The 26,376-nt window shown below is 29.3% G+C and overlaps 1 protein-coding gene and 1 long non-coding RNA gene across 4 annotated transcripts in view; both read left to right on the top strand.

Moving 5' to 3' along the window:
* The first annotated feature begins 189 nt into the window (after positions 1-189).
* LOC132949659 (uncharacterized) lies at positions 190-13,045 on the top strand. Of its 3 annotated transcripts, XR_009665119.1 has the most exons (4): positions 190-326; positions 9,234-9,356; positions 10,538-10,642; positions 11,590-13,045. It is a non-coding gene; the product is annotated as an uncharacterized LOC132949659 (long non-coding RNA). The 3 variants fall into 3 exon arrangements; XR_009665121.1 differs by lacking the exon at positions 10,538-10,642 and having other exon boundaries at positions 9,234-9,336; XR_009665120.1 differs by lacking the exon at positions 10,538-10,642.
* A 7,053-nt stretch (positions 13,046-20,098) lies between these two features.
* The window catches only part of LOC132949084 (matrix metalloproteinase-2-like), a 46,331-nt gene continuing 40,053 nt past the window's right edge, over positions 20,099-26,376 (top strand). The window contains exon 1 of the mRNA XM_061019859.1: positions 20,099-20,481. The gene's annotated coding sequence lies outside the window, so the exon portion shown is untranslated. The remainder of the gene's footprint in view (positions 20,482-26,376) is intronic.

The raw sequence follows: 26,376 nt of genomic DNA, 5'->3' as shown, positions 1-26,376 counted from the left end.
GGACCGTCACGGCGTGGTGTGGGCGATACGCTTCCGAGTCGACCGCCACTTCGTCCACCCATCCCATCCACCACCCGTCGACCGTCCTCCCTCGTCCACAATTATTCGTCCCTCCGAACTTAGTCGCGTGTGTACGCTATCGGTGCACGTACGCACGCGTGTGCTATCATAATACCAGAGGGGGCGTCTCCGCCGTTGGTGCTATATAAACGACCAACGACTCTCAGAAATTGAGCACTACCACTTGACGGATGCACCCGCACGGATCGCCACTGCCGCCACTTCGCGATCTGCACGAACAACGAGGACGTATACACGCAACCGTCGTAAGTACCTACGCGAATAATCGCAAACAGTTTTTTAGAACATTTAACGTGTAGGTAGTCTGCAGTCTAGCTCATATTTAGGTATGCATACATATCGGTAGGTATAGTTAAAAATTTAATATCGCGTTCTTCCAAAAACTAGCACTAACTAAAATTTTTTTTTTGGAATATTATCCATAAAACGGCACGATTTATTAATTATTATTATTTACAGTCAGTTATTAATTTTAATTATTCGTTGAACAAACTCTGGTCGTATTCGAATAACTAACAGAGTGATGTGTCTATGTGAGTAAGATTTTCAAATTTTTATTTTTGCTCTTCTGTGAAATGTAGAAATTATGCCACAAAATGCCCACGGGGCGTCCCCGAAATCATCTGGCAGAACATTTTTTTTCTCTAATCCGTCTGCATAGTGTGGTACGTATAGAAGATGCCATCGGGTGCGGCTGGCGCTGTGAGCTATAACAATATAGTGTTGTTTTTTTTCGCGCGCTTTCAAGTGTTCTTTTTATGTTCAAAATAGTAATAATAGTACGCTGACGATATAGGTAGAATTTAGTGTGTTTGGTTTTGTGTATTATAATATAACATACAGAAGCAAAATTATATTTCAAAAGTCTAGCTCATTGGCATCACTTTATATTGTATAATTCAGTCATACATTTGAACACTAAAAATATCTGATTTCCTCAATTTTCGCATAAAGGCATTCGCTTTTTTTGATTTACAAAATATAGGTGGCAATAATTTTTGATTTTTCCTTTCTTTAAATTGTTGCAGGTACGCTTATAAAATATGTTTTCGTGCCTTTTTTATTTCGGTAAATGTAAATTTATTTTTGAAAGGCTTCCAATTATATAAAAATATATAAGTTTATAGTAGTATTTTAAAAATTTTTGTTTATATTTTTCACAGTATATAAGTTAAAATATTCATTATATAACAGTAACGCCACTCGAACTGTTCTAATTTATTCGAATTTGATAAGTATCATTTAAATGAGGCTGCTGAAGTACGCATGTTAAATAAAACGACGTCAAGTGATATATTATAATAATTGTACTATAGAATAGTTTATCGAATGTAAATGACAACAGATGTTTTTTCCACTTCATTTAAAATACAGACATTTTTTGTAACTTAATATTTTAAAAAGAAATCCCACTTCGACGCATTTGCTCAAGCACTTTATATATACGCGTGTTAACAAAATAACAAAACAAAAAATATCAAATGTTCATTAACCTCGGTAGCATAATATAAGATATAATACAATTCTTTGTATTTAAATCTCAGCGTAAGCCTTAAGGCAATAATGGTACCTATTATAATATTTAATACGACACGATTACTACTCGTTACATTTCTCCCTTATTTATTTATATAACGTCGTACATAACGTCGTACACAACGTTAATATATTTTTATGGTCCGCAATTTTCACGATACCTTTATATATTTATAATACGATATACGCACATTACATATATTTAATAATTAATATATTTACTATACATACATACGTTTAAATACCTAGTTTATTATTGTTATTATTAAAGTATTGAATTCGATACCAGCCGATACAGAGTTTAAACCTATATCGCTCAACTGCCCGAATTGTAAAACTTACCTAACTATTTAAATAATCGAAAATGGAAAATTTGAATTCTAGTGATAAAATAATTAAATACATTAACTTTTTTAAAAATTGGATATCTTAGTTGTTTAAGAAGTACAAAAACTAATATTTTAGTTTTGACTTTTGAGTTAACAATCAATAATTCAACCGTATAATACTCTATTTACTATAATAATATCGTGGTTTTCCCACATAGTTATAATTGGCTAAAATCGTATTTCAATTATAATCCTAATTAGAAAGAAAACTAAAAAGTCATCTGCGGGGTATAATAGGTACACTCTGTGTAATTTAACGCTCGGACGATACGATACGACGTCGCCGACGTCTAATAAAATACATAAAAATAATGTTACCTCGGTGCAGGGTGCAGCTATAATATTATATCACACGCCTTCGACTCTTTGACATTTCGGAAATCGCACCCCTTCGTCGATACGTCCACGGAAAACGACCCGCGCACTAAAATAATGATAGTATATTGTATCTATATAATAATAATAATATTAATATTTCGTTTCGCCGGCCGACTGCAGGATGCCCTCGGCGGCGCTCTTGTATTTTTCGATGTTATGTACACGCAGATAAGCGCTGCCACAAGCAGCGTGGATAGAATATTAAGGGTTGTTGTAAAGAGCTTTTAGGCGAATATAACCCGCTCGGCCACTCCAAGTCTTCTTTTCATTAAGTCACCGCATGTGCCTCGCCCACTCCATTTACGTGGTTTTTCCTTTTTACTTTTTAAAGCGCACATATTTTTTTTTTTATTATTAAATAATGCCGCCGCCGCCCCACCGTCTTTTCACACGCACATTCACCCGCGCTCTCGAGACTTTCGCAAACATAATAGGTTACACGCTGCAGCGTATACACGAACTTTTTCCAATATTTTACTCGTATAGGTATCTATCATATTCACGAACGGATTAGCTGTGGACGGAATACACCATCCATATATATACCGCCAGATGACGACAACGACGACACAGTGACGTGACAATACATTTATGTGACGCCGAACGAATTTACACCATATTGTCCGCGTCTATATACCTATTATAAGTTATAACTATAAATTTCAAAAAAATTATTAAAAATAATGAAATATGATAAAAAATAAAACGCAATGGATATTCAGAGTTACTCACTCAATTTGGATGTGATGTTCAAATTGGCGCCACCACAACCTCCTTGAGTGAGCGACTCGGGGATCTACATGGTCGTCGCAGACTTTAGCATATTATACAGTACCCGCGTGGATTATTGTTGGTTGGAATAACAATATAACACAATATTATTGTAATTCATAATATCGACGCGGCGTGGATCTTATTTTTCGCTCGTGTCTTTGTATATAATAATTTATGACGTCGTCAACTGCGATAATTGCATTCAGACGAGATCAAATATACCTATAAATAACATGTAATCAAAACATTATAATTATTTAATATTATTATGTCACTATTGCCTATATTGTACTATTTACTACCCATTGACGTTGTATTACGTGAGTGTATTTAGTATTTACCATCATGTATTATAATTATGTTATTGATAGGATTGAATATTTTTACTTTATTTTCGTTTTGGTGAATTTTATTCCATATTATATACAACATATAAATATATTAAATTCTTATGTTATCGCCAGATTCTTTAGTAAAATTATGTACCTTTTTTTTATCATACATAATGTTGATGACCGCCGCTCATGCATGTCTTGTCGTACTTATTGTAATAAGTTGATTATATATATTTTTAATCGATGTATTTCATAAATATTAAACAAATAAAAAATAAAATTACAATTATTAGTATTGACTATAAAATAATAATAATTTGATTTATAATATTTAATTGTATGCTGCAGCTTCCATTGCTAATCAAACATGTAAATATGTATATATTATGTTCATGGTTCCTCTCTCAGTTAGCCAAACAATATTTACTGATTGCATTTCAGCTTGGTCGATCATGTGGGCTCGTTGTATTATATCAGCTGTAAAATATTTAAATACAATTTCTCCAAATATTATTCAGATTTAAATTTAATCTTTATATTTTTTAATTTTGCTGAATATTTTATCGATAATATATACATACTCATTGTTATAGTTGCATTTTTTCTCGTCAAATAACAGCTTTAAATGTTATACGTAGGAATTAAAATGAGAAAAAATCCGATTTAAATGAGAAATCAAAATAAAATACAAATGCTGCTTTTATCTCCGCACTTCAGTAACACAATTTAGAGTTTTAAAAAAATTGTATTGTATAAACAGTAACCAAATTGTTTTAAACAATAAACATTGCAAATTACACAAAGTTCGCAACTTGTTAAACAATAAACGAGATGTGAAAGGATTTAATGATTGTAAAACCCAGAACCCTATACCGAGTTAAGCACGGTAAATCAGATTTATATTTACAATAGAATCATGTATACAAATTAAATATACGTTTGGCATAAAACGATATGGTTTTTATGATCCTTTTACATGTTTCCATAGAAACTTAAATCATGAGTGAGTGAATATGTAAATATTTTAAATTTTTCTACTATAGTAAAATTAATCTATGTTAGTTAAACGTAGTTATACATTTGAAGTAACAGTACCTATAACATTAAAGATTAAAAAAAATATTTGCTTAAAAGTCTTTTTTATGGTTAGTAATTTATATTTTAACTATAAATTATAAGTTATAACCATAGTTATAACAATTAAATTAAATATTATAAAACGTTGTTAACGTTTTCACACAAACAAAGCGGGTAAGTGGATGTCGCTCTGCTAGCTGTACAGTAGGTTACAAGTGGGTCAATGTATAATGGATTATATTAAACTTGAATTCAATGATATAATATCTTTGTATAAGAAAAACGATTCTGAGCTGAGACAATTTGTCAGTCTGGTTATTATATTTTACTACAGCCTGTAAGTTGAATTAATATTATAATATTATAATTTTTATTCGTTTCTATGGTGATAGGTAAACAAAGCGTTAGAAATTAAAATCCCGTTTTTAGCGGTTTTTTGTAATTTGTCGGTAGTTTTTCACGTGACATTAAATAACTATTGAGAAAATCGAAAAATGGCCTCTCTAAAGTACCGTCTTGATAAAATTTTCTAAAAGATAAGATACTATATGTTGAATTGTTGAAATCGAAGCACTCCTTCTGGTAGAAATTTTGTATACAGGATAAAAAAAAAATGAACACCATTGTAAAATCACTAGCTATCTCGCTCCGCTCAGAATCTAAAATAAAATAGGTAATAATACAATAATATTCTACAGTTCAACATATTTTTTTGGTGATTATTCAAATTGTTCAAATTATATTTTATATTCAATTGATTATGTGTAGGATTTATTGTTGTGACTTGTGTTTTATGGACATTTTGGTACACGTATAATGCAATATAATTCGTATTATTGTACGTAAGCTATGTTTACGTTTATTGGTTTAAATACCACATATACAAACCACAGACTACATGTATTATAGTTCATTATAGTTTATAAACTAAACCACCATATAAGATGACTCACTGCATCGTCTGCATCACAACGGAAATGAAGTTAATCGTGAGTATACTATTATGATAATACATTAAACTATACTGGCACAATAGTTTTGGTGATATACTTACAGGTACAAATTATTGTTGCAACCCTTTGAAATTATTTATCCAAAAAAATATGTGTGGTATGTAACTAAAGTCCTCAGAATATCTACACCAAGTATTTTTCTTCATCAAGTTATTTTAAATTTAGTGTGATATGCTAATTTTACTTCATAGGTCACAAAATCGTCCAAAACTATAAGAAAAAATTTTGATTTAGGTATATAAATAATATACACTCTAATAAAAATGATTTTGAAAATTTTAGTACATACACTAACAATATTTAATTTTAATAATAAATATACAATACACAGTATTGTGGGCTCAAACAAAACCCATGGATTTATAAAATAATGAATATTAAGTTTACATTAAAATACATACCTATGTTGACGGCTTGACTCAGCACTCAATAATTAGTAGTAGGTAGGTAACTTGTAAAATAATTTTGATAGAAAACAATTTAATGTGTGTGTTATATTATACCTAATAGTTTTATATTTTGATAAATTATTATATAATACCATTAAGCACTGAAAAAGATCATTAAATCTTGTCATTTTTGTTTAATGATACATTTAGAAACAAATTTAAATGGATATTTAATTTTAAATTAGTATTAATAATGATGTTACTTATAGCCCGGAAAAGCAATTATTATAATTGAATAAATTAATGATATATCGTGGCATAATTTTGTATTGATTTGTTTTCAGTTTTATGAACATGTAATAAATATAAATTTGTTTATAATAATATTAAAAAGTAAATATTATAGAAGCCCGAAGGCCGAAGCACTCAATAATAATGTAGTCTCAAAATATACAGAGAGAATCTATATTCTATATTAATCATTTTTTGATAAATAATATTTAATAAGAGAAACACAAATAGTAGAGGACATTTTCATAATACATGTTTACATCTAAGAATGCATATTTATGTGTGTTCTAATTACATTTTTAAAAAGGGGGAAGGTAATAATTTCAAATTTCAAATGTCTAAAAATACTTCGATAAGAGTCAAAATATTTTTTAAATGTGATCATACGTAGAAAATGCTAATATAAAATATAAGCATTTGGTGACAGCTTCAAGTATTTAAGGTTAATCGTTGTTGAGTTCAAAATCGATCAGTCAAAATTTTGTCAAAAACTGGTTTTGTTTAAAAATTCTTAGGTATAATATTTCTTTAATTTTTTTTGTTTATTTCGAAAAATACGGAGTATTTTTAATTTTAAACTCTTAAAAGTACCAACTAGATATAAATTGCTACCAAAAACCATTCCCAAAGTTGAAAATTGATGCGGTTTTTACTTTTTCTACTATAAATTGTGTAAACAATAAACATACACAAAAATAAGTCACCCACTCATCATTGTAAAATCAATACATTCATCACTCCACCCAGAATCTAAAATAAATCATACTCTAAAATCGCATAGTATTATAATAATAAGGGACTACTCAATGACTTAAGTATTTCAGAGGTGACCTCTATTATTAGTTTACATATAATATACTTACAGTACTTAAAACGTTCATATATATATATATATACGTTAACGTTAAATACTCATGACATAGCTTAAAGTGAGTTATAACTAATTAACTCGGTAGTCGTTCAAAATACGATCATTATTTTATTGAAACTTTGAACAACAAAAATATTCTACTTAAGAATATTAAATTTAAAATGTCTTTTGTCATTCAAAAAAGTAAAAAGCATAAGATTTAATATTTCATAATTATTATACTATTATTATCATTATTATTAATATAAAAGTCGCCACGATGTTTTAAGGCATGCTATGTTCACTTTCTATATGTTTTTTATTTTGTTTCTCACGCCGAGCACATACGCCTTTCACGCATATTTACAAAAGTTAATATTAAATATTAATACGCATGCGCGATCTGTTGATGAGAAATGAGAAAAACTTCTCGTGGAAAATATCGCTCCTATACGCCCCGGGTATTGCCAGTATAGGTGTATTCGTAATATTTCGTATGTAATATTGTATGCTGCGTGAACCATCTCGCTTTTTCCCAATTATTTTCAGTAACCTATACAAGGAAATAGCTCAACGTCGACGGCTCAACGCAGTTTTATGTGAAAACAAATCGGAAAATACCATAACTATTATTATTATTTTAGATTCTGAGCGAAGCAATCTGAATGTATTGATTTTATAATAATGTGGGGGTTTTTTAATTTTTTTTTTGTGTCTGTAATCTCCTTTTAGGACAGTAAAAGTGCTTGGATTTCCTTCAACAGTAACTTTTCTGATAGGAAAGTGAATCTAGTTGGTACTTTGGGGGGTCAAAAGCGCCGTGAAAAACAAAAGAAAAATTAAGGAAAAACGGGAATTTTTACGCAAAATCTGTTTTTGAGAAAATCAATTTTGGTTTTTGGTGTAACTCTAAAACAAATGAACGTATATACATGACATTTTCACTGGTTGTTTATATTTGCATTTTCTATACACGATAAAATTTTAAAAATATTTTGATTTGTTTTGGCATCAACTACGAGATTATTTTAGCCGATTCTTCTATTGTTGCAAAGCCAATAAGAGCAAACGCAAAATTGCTATAATACAAAATATGAATAATTAATCACTGAAGAAAAAATTGATCTTTCTTGATCAATTCAATTGTAATTTTTTTCTTCAGTGATTTACTACTACTATTACCTATATTATACAAAAAAGTACAACACTATACAAACGGTATACATTACCTAGTTATATTATATTAATATATTATGTACCTATAACGTATATATTTAATTAGCACACAAGAACAAAGCATTTTTAATTGTATGTTGTACAGAGTACAGAGCTCATGTTAAATTACCTAGCTGAGTATTCAAATATCTCAAATTAATTTTGAGATTTGCAGCCTTGTTCTAGGTGTACGATAAATTGTATATTAACGTAGGTACGTGTGCTAAATTTCATTATATTATATAATATTGCATATATCTATGAAATCCTCAACAAGTATTGGACGATTCTCGATGCTTGCATATAGACTGTATGTTTTCAAATACTAATTAGATTTCATTGAGCATCTGATACAAATGGTTGTTTTTCTATTTTAATTTACAGTTTGTTTTACAAATGAAAATATCAAAATAAAAAACTCCAAAGAAATTTAACCGATAAAACAAAAATTAATTTACTCACCGTAATAAAATGAATATTCTTTACTTGGTGAAATAACAAATAATAAACCCACAATATGTATTTGTATATAAGTATAACATAATAATAATAATAATAATAATAATAATAATGGTAATTTAATACTTATACAAGTTGTTATCGATTAATTTTTTTCAATCAATTTGTCGTTGTTCAATTTATATATTTGAATATTTATTTAAATTATGTATATTATAATGTACATTTTTATTGTATCAAAGTAACACGCAGATGTAAACTATTATGAATTCTATAATTTATTAATATGGTATGAATGCAAATAAATAATAATATATTATTATTGTATAGTGTTATATTCATATATTATTGATATTATTTTATCAGAATTATTTGATACCCGACATTATGCAATCTGCGGCACTTATAACAAACAATCGGTAACAATAATGTTTATTTGTTTTCAGGTTGCGTATTAGAGCTTTTAGAGCTCTTTTAGAGCTCGGAAAATGTGGTCCATATACATTCCAAACACGTCCCAGGAAGTAGACAGCAAATCTGCGGACATAGGTACTGGTATCTTTCGAAAAGTGAGTGTTGGGACGTTGAGTGTTGTTTTAAACGTTCAATGTTCGTATCTACGTTTGCCAAACTATTTCATAGAATAGCATGGGCGAGTAATCCACAAATACCTGCTAGTACCTATATTTGATAAATATTAGAGTATATAGGTATCAGATAAAACGTACCGATACGTTCATGTTATCAATCAGATTTGGACAGTAACCTTACCACTACCTTACCAATTACCACTGCTTAGCGGGCATTTCCGCTTTTCCGCCCCCTGTGGAAAATAGTATATTGTGTGGTATAATGAAAATAGTATATTTAGTTGTGGAATATGAGCACTAATTTCATAGTTTATATTGTTATTGTAAATTTTTATAATGTATTACCTATACTTAATTTATTATGTCTGTTATTATTGCTGTATCTCATTACTTACCTATGTTATTTATATCATATGATATCATATTTGTACAATATCCTAAGCTCCTGAAGGCTGAAGCATAATCTATGATCAAATTCAATTTTTAAAAGGCAATCTTAAGAGGAAACATAGATATGGAGGTTCAAAAAACCAAGTGAAGCTTTTCATGTAAATATACACTAGTGTCTAGTATTTTTGGAACTTGGCCGTAACTGCGTGTTATGTATACATTTTTTGGTAAACTATATTGATATTGAAGAAACATACTACAAGCTCAGCGGAACTCATCAAGAGGGACAAAAATAGATCTATTGTGATCATGACGTGGTGAATTGCAATCGAGCCATGATCGGATCACACTGCAGACGCTGCGCCGCACCGTTTGAATTTTAAGTGTAAGCGTAGTTCTGTTTCTAAACAGAAGAGACGACACACTATACATGAATGACATAGTGATAGTAAACTTAGTTCGCCGTAAACATTTAACACAATTGGATTGCATTGTGCAAATTCATTATATTCAAGTCCAAGTGTCCAACCACCTTTAAAAAATACATTCACACAATCAAAGTTAATTAATGAATAATATATAAAAATTTGAATTATAATTTATCCCTATAAAATTACCGATTAGTTTTAACGAAATTACAATAAAATCATCTTATAAGTTATATATTACAATCAATATTATTGGGTATGTATGATAAAACACAATCGTTTAATATTAAACACCACAATAATTTTATTTTTTTATTTTTTTATTATTTTTATTTTTTATAGAAAAATATAATATACAATCTATATCGAAGACATAATGAGTATATGTGCGATAAGAGGGAAACAAAAACACCACGATATAAAATAATATTATTATCCTAAATCATGGTAAACATACATTATCATAAAACAATATTAACGCTATTGATAACATTTGCTTAATTTGAAGTCATTATAATACAACATTAAAAAAAATTATATTTTAAGATTCCAAGCATAGCGAATCTAATATGAGTTTTTTTGTGTGTCAGAGGGAGGTTTTTGGTAGATAATAATTATTGAATCTATACTCCTTTTCAAAAGAGAATATACCGCTTTCGCGCATGTCGAATGATTCGATCGGTGCGTCGAGAACCACGTGATCACTCTAACAATGGGAAATTGGTGGGGAATACGTGCTGCCGAACATAAATTGGTCACCGACCAGTATATTCTCTTTTGAAAAGGAGTAGGTATTGTTGTTCTCTTGGGAAGTCAAAATTGAATATTCTCAGTACTTTGAAAATAATCGGGGGAAAAAAATACGAAAATGTATTAAAATGGTAATATTATTATTTAAATAATTGTTTGAAAACCTTGGTTACTAAAAACTTAGATCTACTCACTAACATAGCGGTTACTTACTTTTCCCCCTTTTTATATTTGAATCTAAAAACAATAATTAACAATTATTAACAATAATATAATATTATAATATATGGATTACGTACGTCGTATATAATGACATTTCTGCTCTCCAAACATTTTAATTGGAAACATTTATTTTAATAAATTTTGTATGTTTAATCGTTGTTCAAATTGTGTAGATAAATGTTAGTACATTTAAACGTTTTGAGATACAATTCAACCTTATGATAGATTATAATCTACCGTGGTTTTAACTAAGTATATTTGTAAATTAGTATTATAGATATTACGATTTATAATATTATCTGAACAAAATATAACTGTGTATAATTGTAAAATTCTACAATATTATACTATTATAGTATATATTATTATATCTACGTAAAATACAAACAAGTATAATAATAGCAAGTTGGTAATTCTTTCAGGTGTCACATATTTGTCATATATTTGAGAGAATAAGATAGACGTTTCCACACGACAGCATATAAATCGTCAGCGCATCATCTGAAGAGAAGGTATTGGACATTGGCATACTGTCTGGACGGTGCACAATATTTCTTGCAACCTTTATATTATAATTATATTATAATTAACTGTTTTACGTGTTAAAGTTACAAATCTTATCGATTAAAGTATCTAGTAAATAGAAATAGAACTTTTAAATGATTATAATAGCAAAATACTAAAAACAATTTGTACTAAATATGAATGTTGTTATACTATATAGCGTACCTCTACTGTATTTTATAACAGAAAAAAAAACAATAGCTCATTGTATGATTAATATTTTTATTTTTAAATAGTTAAACATGAACATGTTATATGCATCAATTTCAAGCCCGGATTGAGATCATTTTGGGCCCGGGGCCAAACAATTTTAGGGGCCCATATTCCATAAACATAATCAAAATATTGGTGACCCACAAATAAATATATTTCAGAGATAACATTTTTTTTTTACTTTATAGGTTTATTATATTTCATTATTTTCATTATTTAAATACTTTTTTTATAGAATGTAAATGTTTGAACAATGAACATAATAAATTATAAATATTATTGTTCATTATTCTAGATAATATTCAAAAGTTAACATCAAAAATAATATTATTTTGTGTTCATTTTTATCAATATTATATTATTATGTACTTTAAATTTGTGTATTAATAAATGTTGTAACAGACTCCCTACTCAAGCTATTATATAGGTATCAACTTTAAATGTTAATTTAAATGTACCTAAATATTATTATGAAGAAGTTAAAATAAATTATTATAATTATTATTATTATTATTAAAAACAGTTTTATAGCCAAATCTATAATACCTAGTAATAATGATTCAAACATCATTCACCGTAAATTCGTAATCGACGGTATTCGCCACACTCACTACTCAGGTATTCCCATAAATCCCATTTCCTTACCAATTATCTTCCAGCTGAAAATAGACGACATTGTCGAATGTTGATATTACGATAGCATAGGTAATAATAACATAATTATCCATTAACGATATATTATAGTAATATTAGACTATAAGAAACTTTAATATACATATTTTATTCAAATATTTCTAATTTAATAAAAAAAAAAACGTACTGTCGGACTATCATACTATCCGCTTGGGGTCTACTATTGTTTGATATCCGTTGTGGCCTGTGGGCCCGGGGCCATGGCCCCCTCTGCCCCCCCCTTAATCCGGGATTGATCAATTTACTTTTTGCTATCAAAATGCTTACGATATTACTTATGAATTTAAAAGTTCAACATTTAATTGCATTTTGCATAGGTCAAGCCCATAGGTGTATAATTATATATTATATATGTATACAATATTCATATTAGATTTTGAGCGGAGCGATGAATGTATTAATTGTACAATGATGTGTGTTTTTTTAAAAATGTATTTATTTTTTTATTTTTGTGTCTGTCATCACCATTTGGGGTAGTAAAACTGCTTCAATTTAATAAATTAATACAAGGCTACTTTTATAGCTAAGGATTGAAAATTTAAAACAAGGTTCCAAGTAAATAGGTAAATAAATTACTTAATTCACAATAATATCATCAAATATACGTCTTATAATAATATCATAGGCTGACAGACTGTCTTGGATCAGAATCGTTTTTCGTATAGAATGATATTATATCATTGAATTCAAATTTATACCATCCATTACAGTGACCCACTTGTAACTTGTACTGTACAGCAGAGCGACACCCAATTGCTCACCTTCTTGTTAAATTTTATTTATTTTAATATTTAAAAAGAAACTTATAATACTATCTTATATCACATATTATGTAAATTTACTTTAATAGATGTGTGTAAACATTTTTTCCCTTAAAATATTTTTTGAAAAGTGTTGTGAAAATTTCAAAACTATTAATTAAATAAGTAAATAATTAATAAATAATTGAGACATTACAGGCGGGGAGAGTCGTAGTCATGACAAGAATGTATGCACCTACATTATACATATTAATTATTAGGTACGCAATATATTATTAGCATATTATGTGTCTTATTTATTTCTTTGTATATAGATAGTTAAATATTAAAACGCGTGAATTCATGGCGACCGACTTTGGTCGTAAATCAGTACCAAGATGCAAAATGGTATAATCTAAGAACTCTTATTAAAGTTTCAACTTCTAGAAATGGTGGCTGTATGCCTGTATAGCAATAGCACCTCGTTGTGTTCTAACGTCACTAAACTAGGATGCTTTTAAATAGTATAAGGTTAACGTTTTATCAACATTTTCACGTCCAAGTGCTAATTCGTTTTGCCACTCCCTACCCATCCATGTCAATGTCAATTTTTCACAATAAAAATTAATTTTAATAATTGATAATCAAGTTTTAATGTCATTTTTACCAGTATATATGGCTGCTAATAGAAAAAATTATTAATAAAGAAAATTAAGAAAAAATGTATAATTAATCAATATGCTTTACATTTCGATCGCAGCTCACGTATTTTACATACGGTTTAGACCAATAAGCGGGGGTTAATTACACATACTGTATGTACAATTAAAATTTTTTATTCATGTATGTTTATAAACTTTTTGACAAAATATCTAGGCTTTTTAAGTCAATTTAAAATTTTTTTTTTAAGGACCTAAATTCAAGATTTTTTTTTAAAAATCCCATTGAATAATTGCATTACATTTGTATTTATTTTGGGCACATCCGCACATCTGATTTTAAATTTAAAAAAAGTGATCCTATAGAGCATAGCCTAGAAGCTTATAAATTCAACCATTTTTTCGAAATTACAATCAAACTTCAGGAAGTATGTTTAATCTACTACCGCTTTTAGTAGTTTTTATAGATGTGCAAACAAGAACAAAATCATTTTTCGCTAAATATTGACATGTGCGTGCGCGTGCGAGAGTTACATCCGGCGGTGGTTGCCCGACGCGGTATTACAGCGATTCTCGGAAACACTCACTAATGTTAATTTACTACTCACACATAGACATAGCCCAAATGTTCATGTCATGTGAATTGCCTAAATATTACTCCTTAAAACATGATACGCTGGAGCCCTTTCACTGTTTCGAATAAACGGGATGATGTGTCATTGGTTCGTCATCGAATTCACGATAGTTTTATCGTGCGCAATAGCTAATGCGTACACAAAATGTTGTCAATTTCATTTAATTATGTTCATCACGAGAGAAAATATGGTTTTCCCAGACTGGGAGTGAATAATAATATAATAGTGGGTCTTTATATTATATTATATAATTTTTTTTTTCCTTTATTGTTAAATACACAATCTGTACCACATGGGCACAATAAGAGGATTAGCTGAAATACAAAATATAATACATGAATAAGCTTGATAAAAGCAGCCACCCAGTGATGACACTTAAAAATTGAGGTTATACATTAATTTTCATATATATATATTATATATTATAATTATATATATTACAGGGTGATTTATTAAGCGTATAACACTCATTATCTCAAAAAGTATTAAGGTTTTTGAAAATATTTTTTTACATAGTTTCAAGTTGTTAAAAAAACAACATTTTTATTAAAAAATTATATTTTTAAATATTTTTTATCCTTATAATTTTTTAAGTTTTTTACTTTTTTGAATGACAGCACAGAGTTTTAATTTCATTTTCCAAAGCAGAATATTTTTCTAAGTATTTTAATACATAAATATCGAATTTAGGACGAGTAGTATATGAGTTTTAAGTATTTAAGGTTTAGACAAGCAGAGTAGTGGACACACATGGGGTAACCCCATACCACTCCACTCCGCCCATCTAAACTTTAAATGCTTATACCTCATAGACTACTCGCCCTAAATTAGATTTTTATGAATCAAAATACTTAGAAAAATATTCTGCTTTGGAATATGAACTTAAAACTCTATGTTGTCATTCAAAAAAGTAAAAAACTTAAAAAATTATATAGATAAAAAATATTTAAAAATACAATTTTAATAAAAACATAGTCTTTTTAACAACTTGAAACTATGTAAAAAAATATTTTCAAAATTTGAGATAATGAGTGTTTTACGCTTTATAAATCACCCTATATTTATTTATTTATTTTTTTTAATTTTATATTAAGTTGGCATATCTCTACATCAATTTCGTTTTAGGTGCCTTGGAGGATTACCCGGAATAACGTTTGACGAAAGAGTTTTAATTAAAGGATTGGAATGAGTTGCAATAAGCCGATTATAGAATCTTTTATAATAAGTAGCTTCTTCGTTAACAGTTTTGATTTTTAGGTCAGTGTGAAGAGTATGATTAGAAACATAAGGATCCAGTTCGTTAATTTTCTTAATGCAATATTTTGAAAAGTCTGTATTCGATTTGATTATATAATTTATATAATTCTTCTGTACGTGCGTACGTCACTGAACTTCTACTAAATGGCTGGACCGATTTTTATGACGTTTTGTGTGTGCGTTTGAGAATGGTGACTGGATGGTATAGATTCATAATTGGACCCGGTAGGTCCAACCCGGAGAGGTGCTTACACAAAGATTTTGAGGAAATCGAACATTTTTTTTTGTTTGTAAATGTTTGCTATTGGTTACAAGTTACAGCTTATCATAGTAATAGGAGAAATAATTAGTAGACATTAGTATTTTTAACTTTTTATAAATGGTTGCCATTGGTTACTCGGGCATATGAGGTAAAAGCATATGGCTTCGAATAAATAAATAATATCTTAAAACAAATATGAAAGTTGAATGTATGTATGTATGAATGTATGCCATCATCATGTAATATGTATCGTAGGCCGTAGCTTATATATTATGTATTCAACAACTACATAACCGTTTTTGTGAACATTTCAAATTGTTCTTGGAGATATAAGAAAAGTTTAAAGAGTAGTTTAAACCACGTTCGGTTCATACCAAATGCTATTGAGTAAGTCCGAATTTTTAGTTTTACTTTAGGTACTATTGAAACGTGTTTGTAAGTTGTGTGTTGTATTATATTTAAAAACAATTGGTGCAAAGTAAGTAATAACGAGATCAAAATAATTTTAATTACCTAATCCAACAATAACGTTACAATATTTGTCACCAAAAATAAATTATATGGGCCGACCAGACCGTTTCCGCTCAGAATCGTTTTTCGTTTACAATTATTATTATATACCTAATGGATTCAAATTGAACACATCCATTATCCAATGAATACTCTGCAATGCATAATAGGTAAGGTTCTCTGTAGCTACTATTTACAGCTGCAGACCAACTGCTTTTTCTTGGACTTCAACATTTGTGATAATATTTAAATTTTAAAATCAACATCCACGTAAATTATATTATTTTGGTGTATTTACCTTGTTTTTGTCCGGATCCTCTTGTTATTACATTGTAATCAGTGGCAGTGTATCGGCAACTTGCTGCTCCGCGGGTGCTCCGTCAACCGAGCCCCGCGGAAGATAATATGGGTCAGCGGCCTATATATATTCTGTCACTGTAATAATATAATATGATATAATTTTAGTTTTGTCATGAATCATGATAGCAGAACCGCGTACGTTGTTAATATACTGCGCGAATAGCTGCATCCTTTTATTATTCTACTTGAATATGCTCTAAAGGCCAAATTATTTTATTTTATTTGCATTCAATTATTATTATACTCGTGGGCGTTAATAATTGCCCAGTTCTTTTTAGTTAGTAGGTATTTTATTTTTAGGCTATAATCACAGTGTAACAGTTTATTTTTATTATAATATTCACTATGGTATTTACATTGCTTGTTATATTACTATTTACTATTGTTGTAAAGCTCATTGTTTTTAATTATTTACTGTTCGAGTGTTTCGGCTCATAGTAAGGGCCACATCAGTGGGTTATTTTATTATTATTATTTATACTATAATTTTACGGTTCATATTATAAACCTTCTGTGTATTATTATTTTATTTTTTTTAGCGTCTCCCTTTTGTCACACTTACCGTTCTCTATTCGTACAGTTTTCATTAACAATTACAAAAACAACTCAATTAAAAAAATCTCTCACCTCTAGGTATAAATTGTTATTACATGAACAATAAAGATTGTACACGTACTATCATATTATAGGCGTAATCTGGGGTAAAACTAAAAATCTATAAAGTAAAGTGACTAAAATAACACTATTGCCAGTGTTCGGACTTATCTAGATAATTATTTGTTCATCTTTTATTTTATCTAGATAAATAGTTATAAGGTATCTAAACGTTCATCTAAGATAATTTATTTACTAATCTAAATAAATTCATCTAGATACATTTTTTATTGATAAAAATCCCGAAATTGTACAAACGCATTTTAAATATTTATACAGATTCTCAAACCAAGTTTATGGTTTATAAATAATTTAATTATTTTAATTTATATCATTATTATTATTATTTTCCTAGTGCCCAACTAAAATATACCTAAATTTAAAACCCATTTAAAAAAAAATTGTATCTTTTTTCTTATCTAGATAAAAAAATACTTATCTAATCCGAACACTGACTATTACCCACTCAGTTAAATATCTGAGGGGGCAGTTCTCCCCCCCCCCCCTTGCCCCAACCATATTACGCCTATGCGTATTCAAGTACTATCTGAATTTAAAATTACATTATAATAGATTGTACATATAAATGTTATAAATAATATAGGTAGTGAAACTATTCTTGCCTTTTGGTATCATTGGTAAACACTTCAGCAGTTATCATTGTATTACTATTCATACCAGGATATAATATGGTAATGTCGAACTGCAGAACTAATCTAATAGAATCTAGTCTAATGTCTACGAGCTAAGATTCATCGAAAAAAATTTTAATTTATTAATTCCATGAAGTTCCATCAATTGATGGCCACTTCACACAAGCCCCTGTCTCTTAAATGTTGTTGATTTAATTTTATCTTATCTAAAATTTTATAGAAATCCACAACATCATTTGTGATTATTGTAAAAATGTTTCTTTACAGATTGTACAACTACTAACTAAAAAAAAAAAAAAATAAATATGTTATTATATTTACAATAATCCTACTCTTTATTCTTACTAGGTAAGTTACTTCATTACAAAATACATATTTTGACAATAATATCACACGACACATATTTCAACCTTAATACTCATCACTCATTAAATTGTATGTGTAAATAAATATGTATTAAACCATGCAGTGCTTGAAACTGAAAAAAATGTTTCCCTATTTCGATTTCGGTTTCGGATACCGATATTTATTTTTTCCTATTTCAATTTTAATTTTGAATATCGGTAGATATTAGCTTTTTAAGATTTCGATTTCGGTATTTATTTTCTTCGTTTACAATTTCGGTTTTGATTACCGATATTATTTGTTTCGATTTCGCTTTAAGTTTCGATATCGATTTTGGTTTTCAATGGTCTTAAACTCTTAACCGGTATTCAATATCAGTGTTCCAAGTCCTAACATCATGCCATGGGATAGCCGCCAATGGCTATCAGAAAATTGAACGTTGAGCTAATGGTGTTATAAATTATAATATTAATTCATACTTGAAATTTGTTCAAATGTGTTAGAGTACAAACTTTAAAGGGGGCTATGCTACTGCAACTGCTTCTCCACTTCTCCAGTTGCCGTCATCGCCCCTCGCCTTGTTAAAACTTAAAAGACTTCTATATCCAGGGATCGTGGTATATATATATATATGCAGCATGCACGAACGCACAATGACATTGCTCAACCGTTTTCAAAATATCATTATTACATTCTATATGTGGTAGAATAGCCCGCAACTATAAAAACTGCAAACTAGTTTTCGTCCCGCAAATAATAACGTCTGTCGGACGGGTCCACCGTTTAATTTACTGCATACACGCACAATATACAGGGTGATCCATTTTACTAGCTATACTAATATTCCCAAACAAATTTCATTGCATGGTTTTGAAAAATAAAAACGAATATTTATACACGGATAAACACTGAAATATTAGTGAGCACTCTGATTGTCTTATAGTGAAAAACTCATATTTTTAATTTCACAATATTGGAAGCAGAATATTATTATCTAACACTTTGATAACAGTTTGATGCATATATAATATAGGTGAACACAAATCATCAAATAAATAAGTGTCCGCTACTCACCTATATGTAGGTATATACATTATGTATCACTATACAAACAAATTAGATCAGTTTTTGTAATATTCATAAGTATTATCATGATATTATTTAGCTATACCTATACATAACGATACATTTCAAAACCTTTTTTATTTTTCAAAAAAATTTCAAAATTCGGCTTTTAGACAATTATACACGCAGTGTAGCCATTTACAAACAGACCACTCCGTATAATTTACGTACGGGCGACCGATGCTGCACATGTACAACGGCCACCGCAGATATTGTCGTCGGGCACGGACCAGACGGCTGTGGCGGCGGCGTCATCGGTAGCGGCAAGTTGAATGAACGACCGACCGCGGACCGACCGGCAGTGGTGCGGCCGTGGCGGACGCGTGCGGTAGTGTATCGATTGGGACCGTCGTTTGAGAGTTTTCATTTTGTACCGTTTTGAAAATTATCACACCCCCGTCAATCGTATACAGTATTATGGCGGTATTCGTGTGCGAGAGCGTAATAATTTTCGTACGAGATTAAATGTTAACAGGTTTAATTTTGACGTATTGTAATTTATAATATTATCTATATAATATACCTATATCGTATACGGCCGACGAGTATAGTAACCCTTCGTCAACGTGCGGGGATCTGGCGAGAGAATCAATCTGATGCCGATATAATAATATAATATTACATCGGCACGCCGGTGTTGTTGAGTAAGTCAGAATTTTTTGGTTCATTATAATATTATAAGTTGAATACGAAAAAAAATATATCAATTATTGTCTGTCGATTTGGTTGATTTTTTAAAGGGATTAAGAGAAGAGGTACTATTGCAACGTGTTTAACATTAGTCTTGTGTTTTTTATATTTAAAAATTATAGTTTAGGAACATCGAACTCAATAGTATAAATAATTTAAAATTAGGTGTGCATAAAATATAGAATTTTTGAATAGGCTATTATGTGAAGTATTTTGTTTTACATCTTTGAACAAACTTAAATTCATTGTTTGTTATTTATAACATTGTAATACAAACTGTTATAGTATTGTTATGTTGTTACTTGTTACCTACCTGTTATAAAAAGTATTTTCTTTACATTTATTGAAATTTGCATAATACTTAATGTATTCTATTTTTAGCATACATAAAATCAATACATTTACTAAACACGATAGAAATCAAAAGCACAGTGTACTATGTATAACAAGTTATTGTAATGATTTCTACTCATATTCTGTGACGTTAAAATATATGTACTTACTATAAAAACACAATTTTATAAATCGATGTTCTCGCAAAGTTCATAATATAACATTATATAGGTTGCATGTATAGGTAAATAATTACATAATCATAAATCATAATTTATATTATAATTAATCAACTAAAATAAATCGAACTAAGTTTCGGAAAGAAATTTTTTTTATATTTTCATATCAATATTTAATAAAATATAGTATAATTATGTAAATTAGGTAGGTAATATTTTTTATTTCTGAGTATAATTACATGAATTTATATTGTTATAAACTTCATGATATTCTTAGATTTACGCAAATATTAACCTACCTATATATTTTATAATATTTATAACCTTCATAGTTTCGAATACTTTATTAATCATTCAAATTTATTAATTATAATAGTGATTATGATTTAATAATGAGTTATCACGTTTAAAAATTAGAAAACATCACATTTATGTATGATTTACTTAACTTTTTTCATGTACCTACATGATGTAGAATGTAATTCATGTATATTGTATATGTAAATTGTATAGTGTAGGTGCCAGGTAAATAATAAAAAAATAGTGTTACAAGTTACGTTATGAGTATCAATATCTATATTTTTTAAAAAAACTCATATTTGCTTGGTATTTTTTTCTAAGGATTTTGATTTGAGAAACGAAAAATACATCTATAGATGACATTTGTAATAACTTTTGAATGAGATTTTGTATCAAAACGATCGACAATATCTTTACTTGATTGCTTTTTATACACAGGATATGCACACAAGCATAATTTTTGTACTCATACTTTATGTATATTGTAGATACGTAACAAAAATAAGTAGACATTAGACTGCAATTATGTACAATGCAATTTGAATTTAATAAAACCCAATTAATGTAATATTTGGGCTAATCGTAAGAATTCGTCATAATGGCGACTATCATCGTGTTGACAAATGGCAATATGTTTACTATACAGGAAAGGTCAAACTATTATAAAATAAGTGTGAATAATCGTCGAATTCTTTGTCGGCGTTTTGCATTGTTTTTCATTGCTCCTCTGAACATCTAAGACGTTTCTTGTTTTATTTTTCACGTTTTGTCGCGATTATTATTGTTATTTGGAACCAAACTTTGGGAGGTCCTTAACCCTTCTTTACAGAAGTGCGGCCCCTCTGCCACATTGTGTCGATACGTATTGTGTACATTTTTACGGCGTCTAGAGAATTTTATTACTATTCCCCAATCCCCGCCGACACCTTTCACCACCCACAGACCATATGTACGATGTACCCCGAGTTGCGTTAAAGTAGTAGCTGGGCCAACCCGATGGAGTCATTTTTTTCCTTGTTATAGAAACACTACCAATTCTCGAAAAAAGGTTCTCTCCCAATTTAAAAACGAATTCTCTCACAATAACTATAAAGTAGTAAAGTATACATTTGACCAACGGAAATCTAGTACACTTATCGCTGCGGCGTGGCGTTTGAAACAAAAGTAGGTTGTAGGTACGTTATTGTGTAGTTGTGTACACTTTATATATTTTAAATACTATAGAACTCCTAGAGAATTAGATACTTACTGTAAAATACTAAAACATATTCTGCAAACCGGTTGATCAACAATAAGGTTAGGTACCTACTTATTTTTTTGAAATAAACAAATAAATAGCATATATAATGTGATTTCCAACGGTCGAAACAATATCATGGTCTTATCCAATAGTTTAATTTTGAATTGTTTATAAGTTCATCAATCGAAAGTATTATGTTATACGCGCTTTTCAGTAAAATATAAAAAATGTTTTCCAAAAATTATTCGCTGATATATTGTTTAAAGGTAATTTATTAAAATATTATATATTTCTGGAATTATTCACTAAAATTAAATTATATAATACATTAGTGATTAAAAGAAAATTATATTATGTTTTTTTTTTGTGGTTATCATTTTACAGTTCAATAGTAGATTGTAGATAGTTCCTATGTTGTTACAGCACTATTACGTAGATAAGCACGACTAAAAAGAAGAACATTTACAATTATTTTTTATTAGCATTAATATTATATTTTATTATTTTATATATATAATATATATAACTATCAATTTAAATCGCTTACTTTAATAAACTATTATAATATTTTCTATAACTATAAAACTATATACTATGTATAAATATTGTTTGTTCATTGAGCACATAATGTGCTGTTGAATACATTTTTATTCTTTTAGTTTAAATTTGACTATTATATCACCTATATGAGTAATATATTAAGTTTAAGGGGATTCGATACCGTGATTTTCTGTTTTTGTCTAACACACGCGCGACATAGTATTTTAGACGTGTTTTTTGCCAAACATTCCAATTGATCTATTGAAGCGATAAGAATTCTGAAAACAGATTTGTATTCGTCGTCAAGTCTACTTGAAATCGACTTTCCCACATTTTTGATAATATCCTAAAAATTCCAGAAAACGTTATATTAAAAAAGAGTATTTAAACATTTTTGTATTTCAATTTTTGGAGAAGCTAAAATCAAAAAATCCAAATTATAGGAAAGTCGATTTCAAGTAGACTTGGCGACGAATTCAAATCTGTTTTCAGAATTCTCATCACTTCATTAGATCAATTGATATGTTTGGCAAAGAATCTGTCAAAAATCCTATGTCACGCGTGTGTTAAACAAAAACAGAAAATCACGGTATGGAATCCCCTAAAGGATAAACGCACATATTATGTACATTTCACGTATAAAACAAAAAGTTGGCGATCTGCCGTATTTGTATACTAACATTATTTTTATAATTCCACCATTTAAATTCTAATAAGAACTTTACATTTTAGACAATTGCCTCCTCTTTTTATATCGTTATACTATTATGATGCACCTAATAACAAAAAAATTAAATATATATTTTTTTAGAAGTGGCTTGGCCTTGTTTATATTGTTTCAACAAATTGCTATATAAAGCAATGATAGTATTAATATGTAGGTTTCAAAGATTTTTATTTCACACAAATTATTAATAAGTAATTTGTAGAGTTATTCTTATCACATTCTTTGTATTGTTATTAATTTGCTTAACATTTATTCATAAACCGTATACCGTTAAATAAGTAGGTTGCCAAAAATGACAATAACCTGCAGTATTATAATAAACACTAGTGTTAATATATTTTACATGTAGACCACTTTCTGTTGTAAACATAACAAAAAGAATAAGTAGATATTTTGTATTGCCGTAAAAAAATTAATTATATATCTATATACAGTTTACATGATTTCTTAGAAAACTGCAGTGTCGCATGTCACTTTATATATATATATATATTGTGTTAATTGCAAAACACTACTAACATCACGTGAGTTTATGATATCATTATACATGTTTAAACAAATAAACGTCTAATACCTATATATACCTATATCATAAATCATAATACTTTATTTTTTGGTCTGGGTCAGTGATGTGTATTTAGACACTATAACATAAATGTGCATAACAAGACCTAAAATATTGGGAAGTTCTAAAAATGTGGATAACTTACAAAGATATTATAAAGTTGTAATCGTGTATAAAATGAATGGTATTATATATATTAATATATTGTACACCTTAGATTTAAAAAGAAAAATATTTAGGAATTTCCAATTCAAAATAATGTGCACATTTTCGTGATTTTTATGCCTTTTGTCAAAATTCGAATTTTAATTGCTTATAAAAAAAAAATTGTGGCTATGTATTTTTAATATTTTTCATCTGTCATTGTAACAATATATTAGGAGCCTTGTAGTACATTTTCAAGCTTTTTGACACAACGAATAACATTTTGTTGATGTTTATAGAAAAAAAAGAACTAAACAAATTGGAAACTTAATATATCCGTAAGCAGCTCAAAACAAGTCAAAATATTTTGAAAATTTTATGTCGTATATAAAATGATAATATAAACATTCAGTGAATATTTCATGTATCTACGGTAATTTGTTATAGTGTTACACAAAAAACGAAAATCGATTTGGTCGAAAACCGATTTTGCGTAAAAATTCCAGTTTTTCCTTAATTTTCATTTGGTTTTTCTTGCGCTTTTGACAACTATATCGCTCCGCTCAGAATTTAAAACTGTTGGGTATCTAACAATTATACCACGATAAACATTATTAAAATGGTCTGCATTGATTGGCAATTATGAAATCGCAATTATACGTTGTATAAAATATAATCGCACCGAGAAAACAACAATATAATATTGCAGGTCCGTTGTATAGGTAGGCACTTACACGGCGTTACACTTGTATATAAAAATAACACGATAATAATATGTGAGCTGCAATATTTGGCATTTGCGTAGGTAGGTTACGTAGGTACGTATTATTGTCGAGAGATGGATCCAACAATTTTATTAGGTATTTATTTACACGCATCACGCATAGATAATAAATAAACCCTTATTTACTTGCGATTTGAATTTCGAGAAATTCGATAACCGCTAAAAACGGTACATAACACGTTATTGTAACAAAGTTATAAACGTTTAAATATCATTGAATAATAAACATGTTATAATCATCGCGCACCTGTACAACGCTCATCAATAAACAATATTATAGTCCCGTAAACAGTATTATAATATTTTGTGATAATAATGTTAATACCTGCCACTGTACACGCCTGCGGATTCGGGAAAATAATATGTCTACGCACTCCGGTGCGATCGTCTACGCACCACACTGATAGTAGAAAAAATAATAATAATATACTCTACATATTGTGTTACACGGTAGCGAAACATTTGTTGACTCATCATCGCGCGTTCTGATATCGATCGTGTTTTGGTGGCGAGCGGCAAACTTCGCGGCTCCCGACCGATAGCCAACACGCAGAGACTTGGGACGCTGAGAGCAGGTCTAAAATCCACACCTATAATACTAGTCAGCGCCGAACAGCGTCTTGCCGCTGCGTGTCGACTGTCGACAGACCAAAACTATAACGGATATCGCGTGGACGTGCTCAATTTGCGAGTTGTTGCGCGTAGCACTGAATTAACTTAGTGATATAACAATAGTGATATTTATATATTGTAAGTCGCATTGTTATCGTTGCAGGGTGTTCGATTGTTGTATAAGAAACGATCGCCGCGTGTCCCGTAGCAAAAAACCGCTGACCAAACAATAGCCAAAAGTTATACCCATGTTGTAGACAACCATTTTGTTATACACCTATAACGTATCTTTCGTATAAGACGAATACTCAGACGACATGTTTGTACTGTGCGTGTATTGTACATGCGCCGGCGGGGTGGCCTTCGTCTTATTTGGTAGGTTGTAGCAAGGCCGTATCTGAAGGGTGGGGGTCCAGAGGGCTTCA

The sequence above is a fragment of the Metopolophium dirhodum genome, chromosome 7, assembly GCF_019925205.1.
Source record: "Metopolophium dirhodum isolate CAU chromosome 7, ASM1992520v1, whole genome shotgun sequence".
Taxonomy (NCBI): domain Eukaryota; kingdom Metazoa; phylum Arthropoda; class Insecta; order Hemiptera; family Aphididae; genus Metopolophium; species Metopolophium dirhodum.
This window is presented reverse-complemented; position numbering and strand designations above follow the sequence as displayed.